Here is a 13,559-nt window from a genome sequence, read left to right as displayed (position 1 = left end):
CATAAATACAACTAGACCCCATCTCTTCTGATTTCTTCCTTTTCCCAACTTCCTGGTCTTCACTTCTATCATCATTCAGGTGACACTGTCTTGATGGTCATCCATAGTCTCCCACTCCAGTCCCCCATACCCGACACAGGTCAAGTCTGTTCTGCCTCCAAATCCACTATCTTATAGATCCCTGCATCGGTCCTTTACCTCCTCCCACCTCCAAGCCTGGGGGTTAATCTTAGCTCTTACTCTTTACTTTAGAGGCATGATATGAGAAAGGACCAAAGGGAATCCCTTATATCACAATGCCAGGAAAGGATTGTTGATAGTGAGTACACATTTTATTTTCTCAGAATTGCTTGAGTAAGTTTTCCCATAGAAACATTCTCTCATGTGGTAATTATATTGGGAAGTATTTATTGCAGGTACATATGGACTAAATATGTTCCTAGGTTCTAGCTAGCAAAGTTTAGCAGTAAGTAATATGCTTTGAATTCCAACCAACCAAACTACAAGTGACCTTTTGGCAAAGTTGTCCTCAATAACACATTCCTGTCTTCACTATTACTAGCAATAAAGACTGGAAAGGCATACAAAAATAAGTTTAAAAGCTATATTATTCCTTAGCATTAGAGAGATAGGGCCAAAGAGTAATCAATGCAATGTAGGAAAAGAAACTATTTAAATTTAGGAGTGGCAGTAGTAGAAGTTGAGGGAGACAAAAGACAGATGTTTCTGATGTGAGGGATTCTCAAGTTGGCAGAGAAACCCTGGAAGCAAATGACCTTCAAGAATTTCCTCAATATGACCCTAATGTTTTCTATTAGCATTTAAGTCCAGTGAAGATAAAGAGCACATCTGATTTTTCTCAACCCTATATAAGTAGTACATAGCACAGGACCTGAGACCTAGTTGGCACTTAAGAAATGATTACTGAATGAAGGAATGTCATCCTAGAGTTATCAGCAGCCATTTCCCTACACCTGCCTCCCAGCCGTAGGGCCTCCATTCACCAGCAATCCCCACACAAGTCTGACTTTTCACATGTATGGTTTCCCCTTAGACAATAATCTCTGCTTTTATTGCCCTTTTCTCCCTTCCGAAACTCTTGAAATGATATTCTGTAAGACCCAGGTCAAAAGTTATATGTTATAATTCCCCTGTGGCCTGAATGTGGATATAGATGGCCATGCTTGCAGCATCTCAGGGAGGAGCAGATGGGCAGGTGTCTCCTCCCCTGGACGGCAGAGCCTTGGTCACTGGACAGGGATTGCAAAAGAGCTTCTTGTCTATACCGGATCCAGGTTATGAACTTGTGCTAGCACAGAGCTTGTTTTCAGCAAAGAGGTTGTTGCCCTTTTAACAAAGGTTGGGGCAGCAGCTATTGAAAAGTGGAGATTGATTTTAATACCATGACAGACCCCAGATGATAACCTTGCATTGGAGCCCCACAAATTATGTAACTGGTCCTGGACCTGAAGAAAAAAATCACTGTGTTTTCCATTAAGCATGCATTTCAACTCCCTCCATAGCTGTGGAAGAACTCTGTAAAAGTAAAGGGTTCAGCACACATTAGCTTAGCTCTGACTTTACATAATACTCTCTTCTCAGGAGAACTTGCACAATGACCTATTGAAGTGACATCGGAAGGGAAATACATTTTATTTCACATGAAAATCTAGAAAATCCCAAATTCAAATATACCTTGACAGGTCAGAAAACGGACTAAACAACACTGGTTCATGATCTTATTTCTGAGAATATTATTCATCTTATTCCAAAGGAAATTTTTACAAATTGACTCTATCACTCATAAGTGCTTTGTTTTCTTAGGAAACCATTAGAATTGAGACTTGTAAACTCATTCCGGCATATGGGTTGCGAAGTATCAAGTACTGTTAATAATATGATTAGATTATTTGTTGACAGCCGTCATCTTCCGGCTACTTGCTATGTGCAAAGTATAACAGTAGGCACTGCTCACAATTGATCCTTCAGTTTAATCCTCAACTTGGCCTTGCCACAGATCACTACAGACAATTGCACAGCAGAAGGGCCAAGTGGGAGCTAAAATCCAGTCTTCTCTCTATTTGCCAAACCATATACTCTGGCAAGGGCTGCCCACCAGACAATGTGCTACCTTTTTTCCTGATTCTCACAAAGTATCTTATGGACTAAAGATGGTTTTTGCCCTGCTTCTCCTTCCACACATACCACCAAAGCGCACTTGGCTCATCTCTGATTCCCTGTTCCTTTCCAGTCATTGATGTTTAGTTGAACATCCTTTCTGTTGCATTTTCATACTGGTGTCAAGGGGAAAAAGCACATCATGTGACTTCCCCAGGGCCAACATTTCCCCTGGGATGGTTTTGACTGAGAGGACAGAAAAACAGTCTAACACCAACAGATATCCTGTCCAGTTTCTCTTTTTATAGCAGAAGGTAGTTGTATTAAATACAAAACAAGTAGAGTGAGAATTGAATGTGAATTATGTAGCAAAAATTTCAGTCATGATACATGAGCTGAACAAGGCAAAAATGAGAAATTCTTTCACATTTTATTGGCAATAATTTTACCAAATGTGTGGTTTATTTAGGGAGCTGATACTTCTGAAATCCATTTTCAGCTTCTTACCCCCACAGTCCCTTGTCTGCTAATAGTGATTATTTTTATTGCTACAAGCCATGTATGTGAGTTTTTGAGAACATGCCATCAATCATGATTAAACTGTGCAGGCTGAAAAATATCTATAACCTGCAAGAAAAAAAAATCCAACTCAACTTTAAAAATGTTTGTCAACCTACAAAATCTTCTGTGGAGTCTAAAATTCTAGAAATGGAAAACAATAACATTTGTATCTTTATTCTTATGAGAATCTTCCTAAAAGGAAGGTATAGGGTCAATCAGTTTACTGTTTCAAATAGACTTTGCCTCACAAGTGTTCAAATCATAACGGAACTATACATTTGAGCTTTTTTTAAAATTTTTTAAATTATAGATGGACACAGTGCCTTTATTTTATTTATTTATTTTTATGTGGTGCTGAGGATCAAACCCAGCACCTCACACATACCAGGCAAGTGCTCTACCACTGAGCTACCACCCAACCCAGTTGAGCTTTCTAATTGTGGCAGGTCCAAGGAATTATTCGGTACAGTCAATCATGCTGGTCCCATTACCTCTCCAACTGGTGTCATATGAAATCATACTCATGTTTTCAAGGCAGAGAGAACACCTAGGGGGTGAGCTTCCATCTGCCTCTGTTATGGACTGAATTATGCCCCCCCCACCCAAATTCCTATGTTGAAACCCTATCTCTGCATGTGACTGTATTTGGAGTTGGGGGTCTTTAAGAAGACAATCAAGGTTGAGTGAGATCATAAGGGTTTGATAGAACTCACCTGATAGAACTGGTGCCCATATGAGAAAAAGAAGCAATGCCAGAGCCCCTTGTTTTCCATGTGAGAACACAATGAGAAGATAGCTATCTGCAAGCCAGGAAAAGAGCCGTCACCAGAACCTGACCTCAGACTTTTATCCTCCAAAACTGTGAGAAAATAAATGTCTGATATTTAAACCACCCAGCCTATGGTAGTTTGTTATGGCAGCCTAAGCTGACAAAATATAGACCCCCCAAGCAACATAATCAAAATTAATAGCAATTATTAATATTCAGTAAGTACTTTTTAAAAGTGATGTTTTATAAGAATTTTTAAAATTTTTAGTTTTATAAATGTGAATAAAAGCATTTTTTAAAACTGTGTTCTTTTTTATTGATCTGTAATAAACAGTCTAAGAAAAGTGGTGTTCATATGTCTCAAGCATAACTTCAAAAGAAATAGCCTTGCTTCCTGCCAGTTGGATTGTTCCCCCAAAATTCCTCTTGTACAGAAAATCTCAGAGCCACAACTGTACAGGTCCCAATACAAATGATGGTTCTCTTAAACTTCTCACATTTTCTGCTGCATTCTTCCTCTTCTGCACTACTGCAGTACTTAATCTGAAATGTCATTCATCGTGTTCCATGTTGGAATTTCTGTGACTTGCATATGACTCTCTCCTCCACTGAAGGATGCAGGTCAGAGAGCAGAGGTAATGCTACCTGTTTTGAATTTCTACAATGTCTATAATGCTATTTTTCCAGTAGTGACTATGTATTGTAAATATATGAAAGTATTAATATATTATTGAATAAATATATGAGTAAATGAATTAAGAAATACATCAATAATTTATTAATACAAAATAAAAATTAGTTAACTTACCATTTTGTCTCATCAAATTCCCAAAGCATCCAGAAGAATGTTCTTTCTACCATGAGGTCTCTCCTAAATGCCACATTAATGAAATAAAGAGTATTAATAAAAATAAAAAGAGAATCTCTTGGTTGCAGTGCCTATTCTTGCTAACTTAAGAACTAAGTATTACCACTTCCATTTTACTGCAAGAAAATTGAGGCTCTGTAACGTTCATACTGAATCCAAACTCACACAACTGTTAACAAAGCAGAGCTCAAATGTAAGCACAATGTTAAAATCCAGGCCCAATTCTTTCTTTCCTTCCAAATAGAACTTGTTTTTTACCTCAGGTCATTTGACACAGCCATCTTTCTGTGTCCAGTCTGGAGGAGGAGATGTTCACTATTTCTTAATCTTTTCCACTGTGAGATAATATTAGCATCAGGGTTTCCTTTATAACCTTAGAAGTGTCCTTACCTACCTTTTGGTACAGGATCAACAGAATTTTGATGCCAATAAAATTCTGATATCTCAGAGTACTCCAGGGGTAAAGAGCAAAGGAATCAATTTCCTTCCCATCTACTCTCATTCCTGGTACCACTCCCAAAATATAAATTTGGAGGGCAAACATAATTTGAGATTCAGACAAATTTGAGTTAACATTCCATTTCTCTCATTTGTTAGCCACGTGTATTTAAATAATATATCTCAGTTTTCACATTAAATAATGCCCATGAACACAGTCATATCTGAAAGTATGAAGAAATCAGGGATAACAGATCTGCTGAGGGCTAATTTTCATTGGTGAATGTGGCACAGACTGGTTAATTACTCATCAATCATTCTATTCCTCCCTGGGTGCTTAGAAAAACTACACTTCCCAGCATCCTTTGTACTTATTCTTGGAGCCATGTTGTGAAAGTCATGTTCATTGCTTCCATTCATGATCATAAAATCCATGTTGTAATATTCCTCAGTCTTTGCTAGACAACCTTCTAAACATAGATGAAACACTGGAGAACTCTGAAGAGAACCTAGATGAAAATACCATAAGATGGAAGAATTGAGATTCCAGACATATGGAATGGAAAGCTGCCTTGCCACACTGTAATATTAGTAAGAAAAAAGATGTTTAGTGAGTAAAGTCACTAAGATTCTAGGGTTGTTTTGTTATAGCACCTGGCATGAATTACCCTGACTATTCGTTTCTCAAAAATTAGAGAATCTAAGTCTAGGGCAAAAGTAATGGGTCATCCAAAGAGAAATTATGTGACTTGTGCTCACAAAACAAAACAAATGATGAGCATTTCTCAGAGAATTCTTTGAATCAATTCCTCCCCTTACCCTTCACCTCTATCACACACTCGGCTGGTGTGAATGCCGCAACTATCAGAGGCAAGGTTAACATAAAGACCCTTGTTATTAGAATCTCCACAGGACTCTGACAATGCAAAGCAGACTGCTTTAAGGTCTGAATAACAAGAAGGAAAGTGAAGAATATTTCCCCACTTTAACAAGAAAATGGTTGGAGAGCAGAACAGAGAAGCTATAACATGTCAGAAGTGGAGAATGTCACACTAGTTATCTAGAATGTAAGCAGCCCTGTTGGAAATGATTGGAGACCAGAGCAAACTGAAACCTCCAGAAGGTTCAGCCCTTCAGACACCCCACACAGTTAGTAGGGCAGAATTAAGCTAAAAGAGCCCGGGTTTTATTATCCATTTTATTTCCTTCCTTATTTCCTTTTTATGTTGAACTTCCCTCATTAAAAGGATCCCAACTTTCCAACTAAATGTCTTTGAGCAGCACAATGATTTTACACTTCCCTGTAAAGGAGAATATTGGAATTACACACTGAGTGAGGGACCTGCTGAGAGTTGCTGTCCATTCTCCCGTGAACTGCATGATAATCCTGTTAACCTTCCTATCAGGAGGTCATTAAACAATTTTGAAAGCTGTTTCCTCTCACATTAGAACTGCATGCGAAATCTGATCTAGTCTTTTTAATATAAGCTGTTCAGCTGCACAGACTTAAATAATAACCCCTCACATGTTTTTGATGGTCTCATCTTATTCTTCCCTTGGCTTCTGGGTGCCTTTGTAGCTTTTCTTTCAGTTTAGGTATTCTGTAGTGCTTTCCCTCAATTTCATCTTCTAACATATTTTCTTTCAATTCTATAGCTCTCCTTCTCCAGTTTCACTTGATGCTTGTTTATCAGTTGTGCCAACCATTTTTCATTCATTTGAACATATCACCTTCCTGGGCATCAATCTTCTTAAATTTGTTGGACTTTTTGTTTTACCAGTCCTGGCATTTAGCTCTGTTCATGAAACCACCTATTTCTGTTAAACTTGATTTATTTCTGCATTTCATTTACAATCTCTTTTCTGCTCTAAAGACACCTTGCCATCCAGTTTTCTTCCTTCCCTCCTTCTTTTTTCTTTTCTTTCTTACTTTCTCTTTTCTTTTTTTGAATTAAAGAATGCTAAAAGCCATGTGATGTCAGAACTCCTGCCTGAATACATTTACAACAAACAAGTTTTCTTTTTTTATCTTCTGATCATTTAGTCCTTTCATTCAGCTTGAAAACTCGATTTCCTTTTGGCTTCCTAGAAGCATTAATTTTTACCTCCAGGACAGAGAGAACTTACATTTTTAACCACACTTGAAAAATTGGGTAAAATTGAAATGTGCTTCTGGTGGCTTAACTAACACAAAATGGATTCCTGATCTCTGGGGAAGACTCCATAATAAGACCCTATCATTGAATTAGCAATTCAAGCATCAAGAAAGTCAGTTTTCTGGAGTGTCAGGTTTGGGACTTGACATTTTTAAGAAATGTCTTTGCAAAACAGGGGCCTAGTTATCATTGGATGAAGGACACTGATTTAATCTCCAGGGGTGGCTGAACCCGATGTCTGGGGTTCTTCCAAACATTTAAAGTCATTTTCCAAATGTTTTTGATGCAGCACAACCCAAAAAGGATTTTGGCAAGTGTGTTTTCCCTTCATTTTAAAACCCATGCGTATTTCAAGGGAAATGCAATCCATATGTCTTTGATTCATTTACACTTAAATCATCTAAATGCCATTGTGTAAGAGCTATTTGATGTACAAGAAGCCTGTGAGTCTGTTTTATAAGCCTTTTTAAGCCTTATTTCTTTGAATCAGAAAGTCATGTTTTGCCGGCCCTAAACAGAACTTGAACTGGGAAAGGCTCAAGTTCACTTCTAAACTGAAAACCCGCAAAGTTTTGCGTGGCTTCTGTACTTAGCAATATGTTTCCCCTTGCCTAAAGCTCACAAACACCCAGCATTTCTCCTCTCTGTCTCACATGTAGTGAGAACAGGGTAAATCAATTTTTGAATCACATTTTACTTGTAAAATTCACATTTTGAACCTCGGTTATCTCCCAGGCACTGCCAGAAGTTAAAATAGCAACACTTGAAAATTAGGCTTTTGCTCTAAAAGGGCAAAACAGTCTATAAAGTACATAAATTACTGCTTCTGTACATTTATTTGTTTGACAGGTTTAAGATATAAGTGTGGCTTACATATGGATTTTCAGGATGCCAGATTGGATGCTCCACGAGCTACAGTCACAAATGTAACCTCTTTTTTTAAGACTTATGTTTGGGAGAATAGAATTGGAACAATCTTGCTGTTCTGCACAAATCTAATTGCTGTGTCAAAACAGCAATGGAATATGATGAACATTTGCATTTTTCTCATTTACTGGCCTTTTCTATGGCTTTAATCATACTCGTATTAATGGTCAAGAAAAAAGTACATTGGACTCTGCTCTCTTGCTGCCTGAAACTTTAACAAATTTTAATGAATTGTAAACTAGTACTTTTGTGTGGAAAATGCAAACCTCCAATCAAATGTTTGGAGATACCCAAGTGATTAACACTGATTGCTATGGACATAGAGACATGTCTTGGGAATGGATAAATCTTTCACAAGTGAAAGCATTAATTATCTTCAAATGTGTGATTTCTTTGTTTTTATTTAGACACATCTTAGAGGTTGCATTTTAGTGAGAAGGAAGAAATAATGATGGTGTGATTGTCTGCAGAGAAGCAATATTTTAAATTTGCATTTGAAGCTTAGGGGGTGGAGATGAAGTTAAAAAGAAAGAAAGAAATCCAGGTGAATCTAATTATTCCTTATGTGCTCTCTGTAGTTCACATACATGATAGACTATCATATTTATGTAATCAAAAAGACTATAAAATTTAAGTTTAAGAAAAAGGATTTAGGGCACTAAATCTAGCAAACAGTTAATTATGCTGAGATAATTAGATAGCAGAAAGTGTTGGATTTAGTTCTTTTCCATAGTTAGTTTTCATTAACTACCAAGTCTTCATGATTCTCTGCAGGCAGAAATTATTAGTATTCTATTCTTAGGAAGAATGGTGCATGACTGACAAAGGTTTGAACTTTCACAATGTGTGACAGAAGTCTTTATGTTGACCTATCTGCTTATTTTCTTTCAAATACTATTTTTCCCTATTAAATTTTGATTCAACACGATTTTAAAATCTAAATTAGATTCAGAAAATATATCACTTTAGGGAAGTTCACCAAACAACCACAACACAACCATGTTTTCTAGTATCAATTTAAAATACAAAACAAAGAGCTTGATTTATGATTCTGCTGCTCTTTCACCGAAAGGAACCAGAGTATATTGATTAGGACTGTGCAATAGGTCAATAACTGATTTTGGGTAAAATAACTAGTATCATATTATAGAATTCCATGCCAGAATTTATGAGCTTTAATTTGAGTTCAGGTGGTCATTTAAAAAGTAGAAGAAATAAGCTCCACAGAACTTCCTGACCCTGAACTACTACTCACCACCCTGCCCTTTCTTGTCCTAGCTATATTCACCTCCACTTGATAAACACAAAAGCTCTATCAGCCCCTCTTTGTCATTTCAGAAGACTAGGTAACTATAGGTGACTACCTTGAGAGTCCACATGATTCAAGGCTGTATTCTTCCCAACTATTGGGTCAGATTGGCTAGTTCTCTGCTAATGCAATAGAAATTTCAAACACAAAGGAAACAGCCAGCATAGATCAGACTATAATTGGAACCCTTGCCACATAAGAGGACATTAATCAGACTGCAAGTCTCATGAGAGTAAATTCCAGCCCTAGAATTATAGTTCTTTCTATTTTAAGTGGATCAGGAAGTACCTTTATAATGTCCCTTTGACAGACATATTTATCCACCACAAACGCATACTCATATTACTTGAAAATAATACATGTAGACATACATGTAAGCACATACACAAACTTTAATCCATATTTCTTAGTGAGCATGATTTAATAGATTCTATTTCTAAATGAAATTTTGAGTCCCAAATATACTCAACTGTCTATGGTAAAAATTGGAGGGAAAAAGAACCCTTTTTTACATAGGATCAAATTATTTATTTTATCTAAATCCACTTACAGGTGCATTTTACAATCTCTAACTTATCAAGGGATTTCTATGCATTATTCTAAAACTTTCCTATGTTCCTTGCTTCAAACGAGTAAAATACATAAAATTTATTTTACAAAAAGATACCCTATGGATTCCTGAAATTATAGTGTTCCTCTGTGCATATGAAAGTACACAGAAACTGAATCATAAAATATGATATATTGCAATATGTAAATTTACATGACAAATTTAAGAACATCAATTTGGTTAAAAGATATTAAGTTTGCTACAATATCTCCCTCCATGATTATCTTTTACTTCTCTAAGTACTTAAAGTATCCTAATTTCTCAGTTGCCATTTTCTTGTTCTTGGTTAAATTATTTTGGAGTCCCTACTTTATAACATCCACTACCAGAAAGAAATCTATTGTTTTCTCCCAAATGTTTGCTTTCTTCTCCTGAAGCTCCCTCCGTCCTGTCACCTTGAAATCTATCTTTTTCTGAAGTTTTGAAAATTCCTTTTAAGTTCTCTTGTCTTAGATATCATCTACCTCAAGTTTATTCTCCATACTTCCAACAGAAGCATCATTTCTAAAAAGTAAATTTGATCCTGTCCCTTCACTTCTTGAAATCCTTTAGAGGTTCCCCACAGCATGGCACACAGCCATTCAGCACTGGGTTCCTTCACACCTGGCAACTTCTTTTCATGTAACATCTTTTAAAATTTAAGCTTTAGTACTACTAATCTACTCAAAGATTCCTGTGCTCAGCATATTGTTTCACCACTGAATGAGGACATTTTCCTTCATTCTCCAGACTTTTTCCCCAATCATTTTTTCCATTAAAAACTTTCCTGAGCTCTTGCTTCAAAAATAATCACTCCAACACACCATTAAACTGATAGACTAAACTTGGGAAACCAAGGAAGGCTTTCCAGAGGATACAATGTCTGCGATTTAAAACCTGAAATGCAGGGTCCATGGGTACAGTTGGGAACTTCAAGTTCAGTTATCAGAGGAAGGTTGTATATGTCAATCACTTTGGCAGAGTGAAGGGAACTCTGGGACTGTAAGATGCCCCCAAGATTCAACATTGTGTCTTACCATAGTACCATATATAGAACAAGTGTTCAATAAATCTTTAGTAAAGGAAAGAGGAAGGCAATATAACAAAAAAAGAAGACCTCACTACTTTGAATTTGTCTTATCAGTTTAGTTTGCTCTTATGGATATTCTTTAAAATATTTCACTTGCAAAATATCCCGGAGTACAATCTTATTGCTGCCAAAAGGCAATGGTCAAATAAACCATTTATTAAAAAGAAGAGTGAAAAAAAAGCTACAATAGCAGTGCCAGCAATTTCAGAGTGAGAAGAGTGATAATAAGGCAGATTCATAATTAATTTACTCTATATTTATACCATAGGAGCTGGGAGCTGCTGATTATATGTATATATACATCAGATGTATAAATATACATATACCATGTAGCTATACACTTATTATATATGTGTGTATGTATAGTACCCAACTTTACACATAAGGAATAAAACATTTCCCTCATAAATAGGTAATAGAAAAAGCCAAGCTTCTTTGCCCCACAAAAATAAATAAATGAAAACACCCCCAGGAATCAGAATACACTGAAAGGATTTGTTGAATTCATATATTCACTGGAGACAAAAAAAATCTATTCAAGTGTGCACAAAACATATATACTGACCCATAGGATCTAAATGCCTAACCACAGATAATTATCTCAAAAAATAAAGAACAATGAAAAGTTAAAGCACAGGGAGAATATACCCATCTGGTATGATTAGAAACAGTTCACTGAAGAGGTGATGGCTGGGATGGGAATTAGGGGCAAACAGGATTTGAGCAAGGAAAGAAGAGAATAAAAGTGTATTAAGTTTTATGGGCAATAGTATTAAAACAAGGGGAAGTTAGTATCAGGAACTATATTTAATAGTGTTGTTCAATATCTGTTTTCTTCTTGTTCTACATGGTGGATTTGCATTTCCCAGTTTCTCTAATGATTGGTTAGAGCCATGTGACTAATCTGGCCAGTGGGTTGTGAGTCAAAGTGATATCTGTCACTCCCATGCCATAACTTTTCATTGCTAGTATGAAATCCTCTGAAGTTCTTTCCAACGTGATGGAGACCAGTAACTTTTACAATGGAAGCTACTCCCTTGGCCTGGGTCTTTGAGTGAATGCAGAAAACAGAGAATATGCCTAACCATCTGAAATAACTACAAAGATTGTGTGAGAAATAGACTTTGTTACATTAAGACACAGAATTTGGAGCAGTTTGTTATCACAATTTAACCTAGACTATACAACGGATACAGAGAGAGTGAGATGTTTCATTTGACAGGCACATATGACATATTAAATAGAAAAGTAATAAGTAAGTTTGGAGGGGTAAACACGTCAATTTGTGGGGAAGCATGAATTTCAGTCTAAAGAGTTTGGACGTTATTTTATAGGCAAAGGAGAGCTGTTAAAAGCTTTCAAACAGGGAAATATTATGAACTGAATTGTGCTTTAGGAAAATTAATCAAGTTGGATAGAGAATACCTAGGAAGCAGAAAGACACTTCGATGTAGGAAAACAAGTTATGCTATTGTGAAAAGCCTAGAAGTCATGGTGTTTAAACTAGGGTAGTAGCAGTGGGAACCAATTTGGCAGAATGAATGGAACAGTAATTTGCAGGTCTTGGCAACTGATGAGGCCCAAGGGACTTATAAATCATTCCAAGCTTTTGAGCCTGAATGATTGCTAAGATGGTGCCACCGCCACTTTCTTAAATAGGAAGCAGAGAAAAAGAAATGAATTTGAGAGGAAAAAGTGCAAATTTAGGTCAAGTGTGATATACAGTGGTGATGTCCAACAGACAATTGGAAACACACCAAATAGAGATTAAAGAATCATTTGGGATATGAAACCATGGTATGAAGGATATTCAAGGGAGAGAGAAGAAAAAAGAAAGAAAAACAAGTCCAGGCCTTTTGCATATACCTACCTATAGGTGACAAAAGGGAGAACAAACAAAGATATAAGGAAAGGTGTAATTTTACAAAGTCAAAAGATTGACAAATAAAATGGATGGATTAAAATTATAAATTTTTAAAAATCTATTAGATTTTGTGACTTTTAATGGAGCAATTTCAAATGATAACTGCGGGAGGAAGCTGACATTTAAAAGATTGAAAGTGAGTGGTATAAAATGAATTAAGGTTGTGGTTTCTTCATACAGTAGAAAAATACTTAGCAGTTAGAACAAATGAAGTCAATTATTACATATGAAAACATAGAGCATCTTAAAAATGTTTTGAGTAAAAGGAGCAAATTACAAAATCATATAGAGTATGAGTTCACTTGTTAAATATACAAATAATGCAGGCATATTGTTCAGGAATACATATACACATACGTATTAAATATAAATGCATAAATTGAGACAATACCTAACAGGAGAGTGGTAATAATAACTGAGCAAAGGGGAGATGAGAGAGGAGTGATTTTACAGTATCTATATATTATTTTTTTAATGGTGAACCAGAAAGGAAGCATAATATTGTGGTCAAGTGCAAGGATTAGGGATCTGGATTCCCAGGATTCAAATGATGGCTATGTCACAAGTCAACACATTACATGGTGATCTTAGGAAACTTACTTAACCATTTTGTACCTGCATTTTTTCAGCCATAAAATGGACATGATGAAGGTTTTGCTGCTGATGGGGATAATGCTGAGGGTAGATATAATTATGATAGAATATTCTCCAAATTGTTGTGAGAACTGAGTTAATAAAATCACTTATAAGGAAATCCACACACATTAAGGAATTTATTGTATTTTACACTATGCAAGTATGTGGCTACCT

Source organism: Sciurus carolinensis, chromosome 6, assembly GCF_902686445.1.
Source record: "Sciurus carolinensis chromosome 6, mSciCar1.2, whole genome shotgun sequence".
Taxonomy (NCBI): Eukaryota; Metazoa; Chordata; class Mammalia; order Rodentia; family Sciuridae; genus Sciurus; species Sciurus carolinensis.
Note: the sequence above shows the minus strand (reverse complement) of the source record.